The sequence below is a fragment of the Mastigoproctus giganteus genome, chromosome 7 (genome assembly GCF_048544385.1).
Source record: "Mastigoproctus giganteus isolate SK-2022 chromosome 7, ASM4854438v1, whole genome shotgun sequence".
Taxonomy (NCBI): domain Eukaryota; kingdom Metazoa; phylum Arthropoda; class Arachnida; order Uropygi; family Thelyphonidae; genus Mastigoproctus; species Mastigoproctus giganteus.
Window position 1 is genome coordinate 210143540 of NC_143581.1, and position 14696 is coordinate 210158235.

The window sequence follows — 14696 nt, forward strand, 5'->3', positions numbered from 1 at the left end:
TGCCAATTGGACATTATACGTGCCTGTATATATATGTGAGTGTGTGTTTTTTCCCCTTTTTTTAATGGCGCTTTGACATATAAGTATTATTGTGCTTCCGAATCTGGTAATCAAGTTTGCTCCACTAGGTTAACTTAATCCAGCATGGCCTATACATATTACTTTTATGAAGTATGTGATAATGAATTTTCATTACCTTCAGCTAATATATTGTTTAATTCAATACTAATTTTAAACATCAATACATTTACATTGAATTAGTATTGAATTAAACGATATATTAGCTGAAGGTAATGAAAATTCATTATCACATACTAATATACTTCATAAAATTAATATGTATAGGCCATGCTGGATTAAGTATAGGTTATTTATAAGTATAAATTAATATGTATAGGCCATGCTGGATTAAGTTAACCTAGTGGGGCAAACTTGATTACCGGATTCGGAAGCACAATAATACTTATGTCAAAGCGCCATTAAAAAAGGGGGAAACACACACACATATAGTACATTTTATTATTTTTTTAATTAATTAATTAAATTTGTGTATATCATGGCATTGGAAGTATACACTGAAAGCAGTGTCTCGATGTCAAGAGTGTTAACTATTGACTGTCTTTAATATAATTATATCGGGAGCCCACTAAAATCCGAAGCTCTTATTGGCTGCTCCCCCACCCCCAGCGTATGCTTAAATCATCCATTAAATGAGCTTTATTGCCAAAGATGGGCTCTAACTTTGCCGGCCAGAAATAAGAAACCAGTCCTGATAGTGATTGGTTACGTTTAATTCCCTGTTTTCCTTCAAATATATGCATCATGAGTATAATATATTTCTCGTTACTATGGCCTTCTTCATTTTAATGCCCCCTGCCTTTTCATGAAGCGGTATAGAGCTCGTCTTCATCTATGCTGGAAAGACCAGCATATATGAAGAAGATTATTTCAATAGTAAACTATTACGAAAAGAAAATGACTTCGTTTCATTTATTTTAAGAAACATCCAAAATAATGAGAAAAAGCTGGCAGGAAAGTCGTAAGTTCGGGTTTTAAAAATTAACATTATTAAAGATGCCTGCGATCACCAGACGGGCCGTTTTTATAAAGTCTTATATATTAGTCTTATATTAGCCTGCGTTCTTTGAAAGGCATTATGTAGCGAAATCAATTCAGAGGTTAAAAAAAAAAACAAAAAAAAAAAACCTTTCACTATATGTTCGTAATACTGGCAAGTTGCTTACACAGTAATTTAGGTACGTCGATACACAAAACAGGACGAATGCCAGAAATAATTGCATTATTGAATTAACAAATCAGGCGTTTTGTAAAATCCCGAATAATATTGGATTACTTCATCAGTGACAAATTACTTAAAACAAATTAGAGATTAAATAAAGTCAAACCTTACAAACAGCCCGGACAAATGGTCATAAGTTAACAACAAACAAATATTTGAAGTAACGTAATGCTGAAAAAGGTAATGGAATTACTGAGCAGGCTTGAGTTCCTCGCGGTTTTCGTGTGTATTGTAATTATCGCTGTCTGAACTGAGTTAAACCGGAAGTGATGTATTCCTCATGCTGAAGAATAAATTTTACTCTTTTTGTTAATAATACGACTGGACCGTCTAAGGCAGGAGTGGCCAACTTAATTTGTGATGCGATCTACTTTTTTTCCTTCAAAATGTGCCGTGATCTACCATCTCAAAAATTTCATTGCACAAGGTGCACAAATCGAGGGATGACTGTATATTTAAAATTCGTCGTGATCGACCGAAATTAAATCCGCGATCGACTCGTTGATCGACTCGTTGGTCTAAGGGAATGTTAGAGATATGTTGGCAATAATTTCTGTAGCAAAAGACGACCTGATTGGTAGGAGTGTCTGTGGTAGTTCTGCTAGAAGAGCCGGTTGGTTTTGTTGTTCTGGTTGTGGGGGCTGGTGTCGGGGGAGGACCTCTACGACTGCTTTTGAACATACCCTTCCCTTGTGTCGTCAGTCCTTAGGGGTCCCACCCACTGGTAGTGAACCTCAGACGACAACAGCTGTTCCACTCTATGCTTGATTTTCTAGAAAGGCACATCAACTTTGCACCTACACCCTTCAAATTCTCTTAAATCGATATTTAAATTTTTTGGCGCAACTCTTCCTCAACCTTCAAAAGTTGCCAGCACGGAAACCCTGAACCTGGGGATCACCGAGTACTTTACACTGTCAAGTATGATAAAATTCTAACCACAAACAGTAATTTTCTAAAAGCAAGTTTCTTCCCTGAAGGCCCTCAAGAATGACTGCTCCATCCAGATTTCTAAAACAGACAAAGGGAATAGCTCCACAGTAATTAAGGTTATTATTATATTATATCCACAGTAATAATCCACACCAGTAATTACAACCAGAAAATTTATGATCTTCTTGGAGATACTTCACCATACCAAAATCAAGAGAGACTCCATCTTCAAATTGCAGAAAAAAGTAGTCTTTTCTCACAAAATTGCAGGATCAACAGAATATAGACCATTCAACCTTTCTCAAGTTGAATCAACCCATCCAGTGCCTACACACACTTTGGTAATATCAAAGTTAATAAAGAAGAATATCCTACGAGACCCTTTGTCAGCAGCAAGGATCACCTTGCACAAAAGGTGGCCGCTTAGTTAGTTGCAATTCTTCTGTCTTACTCACGATCCTAGCACTATCAAGAACACTTAGGACTTTTTTTAATAGTCTTCGCCGAACAGAGCTCGCACCGAAGACTAGCTGCTCTAGTTCGATGTGCATTCTGTTTACCAGTGTCCCCTCTTCAAGAAATAATCACATGTTTATCTGAATTCTTAAGTCAGGATACACCCACCGGCTTTCCGATCCCCTCAGCCCCTCTGATATCACTGATGTGATCCACCTTTCAGCAGGGAAAGCATACTTTAGCTGTTCCCCAATTCGCTCTGCATTTAATAAACATAGCCTCAGAATGGGGAATGCACTGCTACCCTTCTTGCTGAGGTGATCGAGGCATCACTTGAAGATGAAGCCATCGTGACTTCTCCACACAAACCGAATCTCAAGGTACGCTGTGTGGACGACGTACTGGCCATAACCAGTATGTCGGGGGCCATGGCCCTGTACTGTTTCCCAGTTTCCATGACAATTTGAACACCATCCATCTGAACTTAAGTTCAAGCTTGAGACAGAAGCTGACAAGCGGCTCCCCTTCCTGGATATGTTACTTTGAAAGTTAGATCACTCCTAAAGTGTACTGGTAACATACTGATTCAGATAAGGTCCTCCCCGTTCAATCCAATCATCTTCAATCCACGGGCTCTCCCAACGCAAGGGTCCCTCACTCTAGGCAGAGCTGGCTCACATTAGGAGCATCTTCATTCGTAATGGGTACCCACTACCGTTCATCATAAACGTAGTGGCTTCCACTTTAGAAATCTACAGTACTGACATCCATGATAACATTGCCAAGAAAACACTGCCCTCGACGGAAGATATGCTTAACATTGCGGTTCCATTCATCCTTCGACAAATGATACGAGCATCCCGTTGGCTAGAAAGCAAAAAATTAAAACAACATACTTGCTTCCAGGAACATCCAACAACTCCTCATCAAACCTTTCCCCTCCAACAGAAGGTGAAATAAAACATCAGGTATATTACATCAAATATGCACTTTGTGAAGGTTAAACACCTTCACTTCTGTAGGTCAGACGAAAAGGAAGCGTTGCAAAACGATCCGCGAACACCAAAACGACGTAAGACTCGGTAAAGTTATCAGCTTGAATCCGGACTCATATTGTGTTGAAACCTGACATTGTTGGAATTGCCTTCGCGGTAGCGCAGTTGATATAATCACCACCCTCCTCACGCCGGGTGGAAAAGACCTGAGTTCGGATCCCATCAATGAAACAAAGATTTTTTATGGGCTTTTTTCACAACGTGGCTGAGTTAGTCTGTCTCAGGTTAAGGTAGCATGGATTTTTCCTCCCTGAAACTCGAGTGTTTCGTCCAGCAAATATAAACATCGACCACAGAACACGCAATTTACAGATATAATATTTATGGCGGAATATGGTCTAAGTGGCTGATGCGCCTAAAACTCAGCATCATTTTGAACTTTGGAGAAATTGCACCAATGTCCATAGATCGACACAGGTTGAGGCTTTTTAAAGAGTCATTGTTCATTAGGGCTCTCCTCAATTCCTTTTGAAGGTCCAGGGGGCTACTGATTGATAGAGTTCTAATGCATGCGTTCAAAAGCCAGAATCAAGGAACAGACCTTGGGTATCTCAGGCACCTGCTCCTACAATCATCACAACAAAATGAAGGCCGCCGTAGCCTAGTGGTCAGGCGCGCAGGTGCATAAGTACACGTGCCTTGAGTGACCGGGGTTCAAGCCCGTGACTGCTGAATACGGTGCTGTTCCTTGTATTCTGTCTATCTTGTGAACTGCTCTGACCGTTTGGTCGTCCCAGAGTATAAACAGAAAACTTATTTATTTAAAACCAGCAGGCCATTCCAGCAAACTAGAACAGACAATCCTATCAGCTGAGCTGTCTTCAGCAACAGGAATTGCCACCAGTTCTGAAAACTTCCCAGTCAGACGGTCGCGTCCCATTACGACCAAAAATAGAAAAATTTCTTCTTCGTCATGATAAACAAACCTTCACTTCCGGTTCAGTTCCGTCCGGACAGCGGTCAGTGATAATCACAATACACGTGATAACCACGTGAGACTCAGGCGAGCTCTATGACTTCATTACTCTTTGCAGCATTGTGTTATTTCAAATATCTTATAATGTATTTGTAGTTAATTTCTGACCGTTGCTTCAGTCAGTTAAGTGTTTACCAGGGCCGTGCAAATGGGAGTGCATTGGATTCGCCGCACCAGGGCCCCAGATATAGGGGGCCCAATCTAAGGAGCCATCAAAATTTCAACATAAATAAACGAGGCCCCTTAACTCCTTTTGCATTCGGATCCCAACCTTTGTACGGCCCTGGTGCTTGCTTTTATTTAAATATTCCTAATTTAAGTAATTTGTTACTGATGGAGTTTATGAATCTGCTTTGTTAATTTATCCTGTGTTTTTTGGCAGCGTTGTTAACAGACGTGCTTAAATTACTGTGCAACTCACCAGCAATAAACCATCATTGCGAATGCGTAGTCTGCAGTTCCTTTTTTTTTTTTTTTTTCATGTATCAATCCTTATGTATTTTTCGAAACGCTTAATGAGCAGGATTTCATTTTCTTATTTTGGATCCGTACTAAAATTGAGAATACGCTTCTTCGATTTTTTTTCTTTTTTAATATCCTTACTTTTATAGAACTGTAAACTGACTGAGCTGCATTTTATCAGTTGTTGTCATGTTTGGCTCAGGTCAAGGTGTAGTTATTATAGTTCACCTATAGTGAAAATGTTTAGACACTTCGGCGTAACTTTCCAGCGAACCGGCAATGATTTTTGTGCTTATTCTACGATTTCAATCCACTTCGATTCGTTTTATATTTTCTAAGAAGTCAAGTGCGGGGTCCTCGTGTGCTGACCTCATGGGAAGCGAAGTTTCTTCATCAAAGAAAGATGTTCATTCGGTCGATGCCATAAAACTCTGTCTTGTTATATATACAGTTCGAAGAAAGGAATAATGGCAGCCCAGATAGGGGAGAAGTGTTAGCCAAGTACTGGGGGATCATTAATCCTCAACCTCTGACGTCCTGAAAAGACTCTACTGTCATAACCGGTGAGATAAGGTCAATTAACGACCGTACGACGCGTACAGTGTGGCGTTCATGCCTTAGCCTTTCGCCATTCTAAAACAAGCAGTATGTGAATTAGAATCGCTGGTAGCCTGTCCTGCCACACCCTTCACGTGCACCCCCGGACACAGTGGTGAGTAATGGGCCCTAAAAACAGCAGTGCAACACTGCAGTGCAAGGGAGTGTTAGAGTAATGTCTCTAAATAATAGGCTCCGTTCTGCCGACAGCGTTTCCTTCTTTTTTTGTGTGTGTTTTGCTGTTTTGCATGCAGCCTTAGAGGGGGGAGTTACCTTGTCCCTCCCTGCAATCTTTATTCCATTTTTTGGTGTCTTAACCCCGTGCTCTCAGCCTTTCTTTTCTTCGCTCTATCAGCTTTTTGTTATTACCTGTTCTCCAGTATCGAACGATGAAAATCGAATCCGTTTCAATACTTGAAGAAAGGAAATTCATCAAACTGTCTTTAACATATAAATTATTAGTTTTGTGTACCTTTCTCATTGCTTGCTGAAATATCCTTCCACCCAGATCAAAAGCGCACGCCATATCTGGTATTTTATTTTATTTATTTTTTTGTTACTTGTTGGCGGCGCCTCCGTAGTCCGGAGCACACGCTTCTTAATTAGACCGGGGTTTGACCACCAAATACGGAGGATACGGAAAGGTCAGGGAATGACCACCGCATATCCCCGGAGCATATTGCCTCATAATGCACCTCCCAAAGTTTTTGCATTTTACTCTGATCCAAGCCCGAGGCGGGATTCGAACTCGTGACCTTTGGGTTGCCAGGGCTGTTCTTATCTTTGTACATTTTACTGTAGACTGCTCATTACTTAATTCGCGTTTTAGAATACGTGATTAAAACAATTTGTGCTTTTACTTGTTTGGCGACATTGACGCATTTACATTTCATTACGACAGAGCTTCCTTTTCCCACTACGGGTGGCGTTGCTAGACTTTCATTACAAATACAGTGTAGCTACAGAAGGCAGTGTTCTCTCTTTTACATTAATACATACATACAATGGAATGGATGAATTCTTTGCATGTTTTCAACTCTTGAAATCTAAAGAATTTCGAAAACATAAAGGAACAGCTCTCTGTCTCACTCCTTTCAAAGTTGGGACATGACGTGTAATAAACAGAAGTTCAGGCACGCAGCTAAGTTTATTTCGCAGGGTTATTAGACTCTCAATCGCCTTTTTGATAGGAGAGGTAGCGTGCGAACAGCACACTGGCATTGCACCATTAACCACACCACTAGGCAGAGACGAGTATGGCGACATTGTGACTGTGTGATTCGACTCGTCTGTCGTGAAAGGAACACTGGCTATTTCATGTGGCTTCCAGAGATGACACATTTCGTAAAAGATTTCGTTTTTCTCTCATTTCTGCCATTCGAATGGAAACTGCGCACATTAAAATGTTATCACATTAGAGATTATCTACTTCTTCCCTTCTGTACATTGCAATAAAGCGAATGAAAGTAGGCAAAAACGCCTCTCATCGAAGTGGAGAAATTAATCTCCATCCTATCACCCGCGAGAAACAATTTTTAGGCTTCTGTTTCTCTCTTTTTTATTGGTGTTATATATCTTATTTATGACGTCCTGCTTTCTCTGTTTCTGGTTTGACAGAAGACCCTGCATATTACAGGACTATATGTCTGCAAGTGTTGTTGCTTAGAATAACTGATGGGGTAAACTGTATTTGAGATCGGCTAGCTAAAGCCAGATTGAATAGGCCTTTAAGAATTCCTCTAGTTCCATGGGAATTTTGACTCGTACATTCGAACCACAATATGATCACACCGAGGACAGACAGGCTTTGTAAGACACCATTTATCTCCACAGATACTGAATGTAACAATAGAAACTAAAGATAACAGAGAAGAAGCGGTATTGTAGACGACAAACATTAAAGAACATTTTATCATTGAAAATATCAAAAGAAAGAACTAGTGTTAAAGCATAAATACACTATGCATTCGCTTGTCCGAATATTTAAAAACGTGAAGTACTTCGAAATTGTCTGGGGATACTATGGGATTCAGTTTGTTTTAGAAGTGTGCGCACGCGCACACACACACACACACACCAATGACCTTAAGTAGATCTGCGGACAGAATGTTTAGGATGTCAAACTGTCTGCCCACACATCCGTCTATTGTTCTATAAAGATAAACAGTGTCCTTTGTCCGCAATATTTGTTTTCGCGTTCGTTGGTCACCAGAGAGAGAGAGAGAGAGAGAGATGAAGGGGGGGGGGGGATTGTCATGAAGAACAACGATCATTCATCAGCTAGCAAGTCACGTATTTCAGGTGTGTTAGCTGTGCCACGGTCGATGGTATCTATGATTTCTGTGCAGCAAAGGTGATGATTGACGACCGGCATCTACCAATTAGCACGTCTCATTCCTGTCCTACCTCAACGGATGAATACATTCCTCATGACCTTCTCCAAGCATTCTTTCGCCGTAAATTACTCTAATTGGAATCGTGTTAATGAGTGCAAAATGATTAGAGCCATTTACGGAAATTGAGGTGGGAAGTGTTCTGCCGATGTTCCCATCAAGTAGCAAGGGTTGAGACTATCACTCAATGTCCTCCCCCAGGACACAACCGATGCAGTGTTGCTTTATTTTTCCGCAGCTGGTGGAGAACGATGGAGAATCATTGCACTGAGACATTACAAGGGGTCGACACACAAAGACTCGTTTCCGCTGGTGACAAAACTTTCAAGTCACGTTCTTCCACACCCCACTGACGGGCCGAAGTTGCTATTTGGTATGTCAAGGTTATTTCTCTTACACGGCGAGGCAGATGTTGGCGAACAGTTTTTCACTTGGTGAGAAGAAAGCTATATTTGCTCCTCTTATCTGTAAACGAAAATACGAACACTGTAAATTAGAATAACAGTTTTGTTGAGAAAAGACTTTTGCTCTTTTCTTTCTTATTTTTTGATTCAATTAGCAAGTCCAGTTAATTTCCCTTAGTGAGACATGGCAATACATGCAAATAATATTTTGTTGGTTATACGCCGCTTTGTAGGATTCATGCGTGTACAACCAGTCCTGTTGCAAAGAATTCCTTCATTGATAGACAGAAGTCTTAGTCTAAGGTATATGAAGTGACTCTTCATGAAATTTTCACAACTGCAAAATTTCGCTATTTGTACGATACACACTGTTAGGGAGGTAGCATTCTTCTGATGTTCCCCAAGCCAAAAGTTACCCATCAGATTCAAAGAGTGTCAAGTCTAGATCCGTCATCCCGTAGGCCCATGCACCGTTCCACAAATTCAATTACACTGAGTCGCTAGAGTCGACAGTTTCGCATTGATTACATTATGTGGAGTTAATTCAATGGAATTGGAATACACTATGACCATTAGTCATAGTCTGAATTCTTGATTGCTCTCCTACATTAATATTCTGGGGAATACTGCGCTACTATGTTGCCTGCCATATTCTGCACAATCGTTCCCTAATTATCAGCAGGTTAATTTTCTCTGTCACAAAGAGCGTGTAGATCACCGATTTGAGACAACAACGTCGAGAATGTGCCTTGGCCAACAGAGCCCCGAGGTGAAGGAGTGGAGCAAAATACAAACTGCCTTCTATCGTAAATTGCAGAGGCGTCCCAATAGGATTGTGGCTATCATTAAGGCCAAAGGTAAGCAGACTTTTTTTTTTTTTTTTTTTTCATTTTTTTTGGGTAAAAGATCACTTTATTTATAACTGCAGGTGTTAATACTTTTGAGAGGAAAGTGGATTTGCGGAAATAAGTAAAATGCAGTGCACAGGAGCGAAAAAAAAAAATTAACTCGTCTCTTTCTAAATATCTGAAGACAAACAGGAAGAAATTCAAAGCTGCCTTTAAGTAATCTTTATCTTGAACAGACGTTCTTTGCAGACCAAAACACAAGATTAGAATTCCTCCCGGTCATCACTACACTTTTTGTATTCCTTCACCGAAGCTTTAGGTTTGGACTAGGTTATTCTAGTCAGCTGTTGTGGTCTACGGTCTGCATATAAATACCTTCTTAGCTGCCTTTGTTCGTGCTACGTAAGACAGAAACTCTGTCGTTATCTGTATTGGAGAACGACAGATGGCGCTAATTATGGCGAGGTAAATTGCGGTGTACCAATAAATGTGGCATTTCTCAAGGTTTAACGTCCACTTTTAACTTAGTGATGGTGGAGACGGCGCTTTTAAATTATTTTGTGCGGTCTACACTGCGTGGTAAGAGAGCTCGTGCTAGTGACCTGCCACGTGTTGTGCACGAAAAGGAGATGTGACTAGGAAACACAGCCACTGAGTTTCGATAGAGAGCAACCGTTTGAAATTCGTGGTCATACAAACAGTGGCTGTTTTAGCGCAACCTATCACCCTGAGTGGAAATGAGAATACAGATAAGCCAAGGCATGAAGGGCATGCTATACTCTCGATTTCGATGGTCCTCTTTTCAAACTGAACTTTGCATTTTATTCCTGTTGTGCCTTCCCAGATTGATAATAATGGCGATTATGCAAATCTAATTTTCATTACAGTTTGGATTATCAGCGCTGATTTATCTTTAACTCTCGTATAAATCCCTGTAGTGTCTTTTTATGAAATGAAAAAAAAAAAAAAAAAAAAATAGGACTTTTTAATTAGGAGGGTACATCTTCATTATTTATTTATTTTATTATTTTGAGAATTGTATTATGGTCTACTAGAATTTTTCCATGATTGTTTTGTGATGTTTTTTTAATACCTTTTGGACTTTCGGCGAGAAGTTTCGCTTTCAGTGGTGCTGTTTTTGATTAATAAAATGATGTTATTTCAAGGAAAATTTGAAACACTGAGAAGCACAATGCAAACACTATTGCATTAATAATTTCTGTGCAAGTTGGTTAACAATACATAAGCGATTTCAAAAGTTTGAATCTTATTCCAGAAACGTTAAAGACGAAATCGGCTTTCTTTGTGTCGGCACTGTTTATCAGCGTCTGTGGGCTGGTAATTGGCCTCAATTAGGAGTAAACGTTTTAGTCAATGAGCACGTTCCTTCCTATTCTCGCTGCGAAGTGTCAGAAGTCGTAATTTAAGACTATTACGATTTTTCCCCGGCCCTCAGTCAGGATCATCATTCATCATACTAGCATTTGTTATTTCCAGGATAACAATTGTCATTGTTTCTACAACGGCCTAACAACGTTTTGGTTGTTCTACTCTCGCTCTCTCTCTCTGTTTCTGTGTATAATTACCTCCGATTGGTCGTACAGTCCCATATTGTCTTTTGAATATATCTACTTTGTTGAATCTCTTCGCTTCAATTACTGTTATTGGACAGACTCTTCTACCCCAACCACCTTTCATTCCTTGTATTTGTGTGATTACCGAACCCGCATGTGGAATACAGTCACCGACGAATCGCCCTCTTCAGACAAATGTGTGCGCTGAAGGGTACGTCGCACCCTTGTGTGTACCATATTGGCCTCTGTGTTTCGTTAAAATTGCTCCGCAGGTTATCAAGTCCTTGCGCGTGCACGACAGCTAGGTGATAAATGGTTTCTACCTTCACATGCGTCTACCTGCACCCCCTTCCTCTTCTCCCCCTCAATCCCAGACAAGGAATGGTCCCATTAATTAAAGGAAGATAAACAGTGATTACATCTGTTAGGCCAGCTGACAAATTGAAGAAACTGTCCGAAATTATTATGAATCATTTGCATAATAATTTAGTGCGGTCTCCTCATAAATATGTCACTAGACGGCGCCATGTCGTACAAAATGACGATATATAACCAGGACTCTGCTAGCCTAAAATTAAAAAGTACAGGCAGTGATTAATGCTGTACATGTGTTAAAATGGAAAACCATCAAATCTGTTTCGACGATCGCAGAAGGAAATTGGGAAATTCAATTGTGTAGGCAGGAGGTTGCCAACGATTTACTAGTGATAGACAGGATTGTCAAGGGGCGATCAGGCTGCAGGCAAAGCGATAACTGTAGCGGACTCAGAGACAACTAACATTTCCTAATAGTGAAAATCATCAATCAAACAGCTGAAAAAAATCTGCCCCTAATTTAGAGGATTTTAATCGTATTCCTCACAAACAACAGACTCTAAACAAAATCCTCTTGAGTTTTTTCGAACTTTCTGACGGTTCGTACGGTGCTTTAACGATAAACATTCGAATTGTATCAACTTGGCAGCATTTTCTTTCTTCCAACGCAAACTGAAATTACTTCATATTTAAAAAAAAAAAATTTAAGAGCAACAGGGAAAGGTCATGGAATCTGGCCGTAAGGAATCATTTCGCGAACCCTAGGCTGTAGGTTACCCATCCCTGGTTGTTTACTTATGCGTCGCATTTATGTTTCTTTTATGCAAGTCTGTTTGTGCATTGCGCACGGACAAAGTTCGCGAAAAATTGCAACAGTACTTTCGTTATTAAAGGAAACATTAAATACTTTAATACTAAAAGAAAACCTCGTTATTAACGAAGAAAAGAACTGAGCTGAGTGCCATTTTCCTTTTATTTATTCGACCTGATATAATATCAAGTTCAATACATGTTCTATCGCTCTAACCTGATAGTAAAATTCACAATCCTGTAGCCTAATCGTTTCTGTACACTACCTGATTTTGGCGCATTATAGCCTTAGTTGCTAATGCGCCAATAAAACCCAACAACCAACCGTTTTGTACAAAAGTTTGATTCGAATTGCACCAAGGAAAATAACACCATGAAGTGTCAGTATGTATTTTTAATGCTGGTAAGAGGTCCTGTATTATGAACAACTTGGCCTCAGTAGCCCTTGGGTCGTTAAACCCAATACCAACAACAAGTCCTGTATATTTTACTGTCATTGATTTTGCGCTGTTAGTACAAATACCACACCAGCAAGACCAGTCAGTTCGTTTTTATGGAACATGAGAGTAATAAAGTTAAAAATGTTCTTATCGCTGAACGTTCTGGTAAAGTGATAGAAGGGCATGTTTTCTTCCTCTATAACATGATTCAAGTATCAAATAAACACAAGTAAAATATACAGATTAGAAACTTTCGTGGACGGGTCTAATTGCAAAGCATAGGATGAACGTTTGCATACCCAATTTCTGTAATGAACAATTGGTTTTGAACATGTTATCTAGCTTTTGTAATTTTATGACTTCGTTTCACCAAGTAAGACCTGAACGCGGTACGATGCTTCAAGTACGTTTACGTAGTCTTGGCGAATAAATAAAAAATACAATCGATTTTCTTTTTTTAATTCTGTCGATTCCCGCTTGGAAAATCAATGGGTTTGTTTTTGTAAACTGGATGCATTCTTTCCAAATAAGACAAATTCCATGCTGCTGTCTGCATATATGAATGCATGCCATTTTCAGACAGAGTACACTGAAGCCTCTTATCTTTAGTTGCTTTGCCGCAAAAACAGTGTTGAACGGAAGATCTACTGCCCTCCAAGGTAGTGACAGTCATTTTCCAAAATAAGCCTGGAATGTCATCTGGGCCTCTAGTATAGTCATTTCTCATGCTTTTTAATGCCAAATTTAAATCTTCATCAGTGATAAAGAGGTTAATGAGGATATCATCTTTAACAGGTGTGAAGTCAGGAAATGAGGCAGGTTTCAATGTATCATTTGTTTGAATTCTGGAAAAATGTTTGGCAAACTCTTGAGCAATACTGAATTCGTCCGATAAGAGAATTCCATCTGAATTATGGAGTTGTAACTTTCTACTGGTTATATTCTTATGCTTCGTGTAATTCCAGAATGGTTAATATCTCTGTGAGTAAGCAGACTATCCTGAACTGACTCTGTATACATATTGTAAGAGTTTAATATGAGCGTTTTCACTTCTTTGCGGAGTTGGCTGAATATTTCATAGTATTGACTGTCACCTGATTGCTTATACTTTGTTCCTATAGAATTCTTTGGATTTAATTTTATGTATTAGTTCGCTGTTATACCAGTGCGGGTAGGTAGAGCGTGCGGTCAGATGGGATTCAGGAACAGTGTCAGATATAACTGAGTGGACACAGTTGATCAGGTTGCTGGTGAGCACATCGATGTCATCCATAGCGTCAGAGAGCTGCTTATCTACGTTGCTGAGAGCCAGGTTGGGCAGAGACCAGTCAGCCATTCTGAAATTGAATTGTGGAGAACGAGAGCTGCATTTGAAGTTGTGAGAAGTCACAGTGATGTCAAAAGTAATTGGCAAATGATCCGAATGAAATATAGGGTTGTCATTCAGAACATCTATATGAGTAGAGGAGAATATTAGGTCAATATTCTTCTCTACTCATATAGAATATTAGGAGAATATGAAGATGGTATACTAAATTTTCAGTAAGACAGTGAGTAATGATGAACTAACTACTTCGGTTCAGTGCAAAGAACGTTGCTTGTCTTATACAGGAACTCCCCGACTTACGTAATACTCGACTTACGGAAATTCGACTTTACGTAAGTTTTTGCCGGCCGGTGCAAACTTAAAAAAAAAATCGTGGAAACATATTTTGCATCCGGTAGGAATAAATGGAGGTATCATGAAAATATCGTAATGTGAACCCAATAACACTGTTGATTTTTTGTTTTATTTTGTTTTTCGTAATTCGTTCCAAGTGCTTGGAAGTTCAAAATTTCATTATATTACTAAGCGATTTATCTCTCTAAAAAGTCATATATATGATGGAAATTGCACTACGCTTTCATGGTTATCATATGTTCCCGTTATAAGAATCAATTGTGAACGCCTTTGTGATATTTTTCTAAAGCATGTTTCTGGAGGTCACGACCAGAAAACAATAAAAACAATTTGCACTTTCCGGTTTATTGGGCTTTTCTGTTAGTGCAAGAAATTATAAACGGGTAGTAAACTCGATCTCATTGCATTTGCGATTATACCGATAACTGCAATTGTGTGGGTTTTTACGCTAT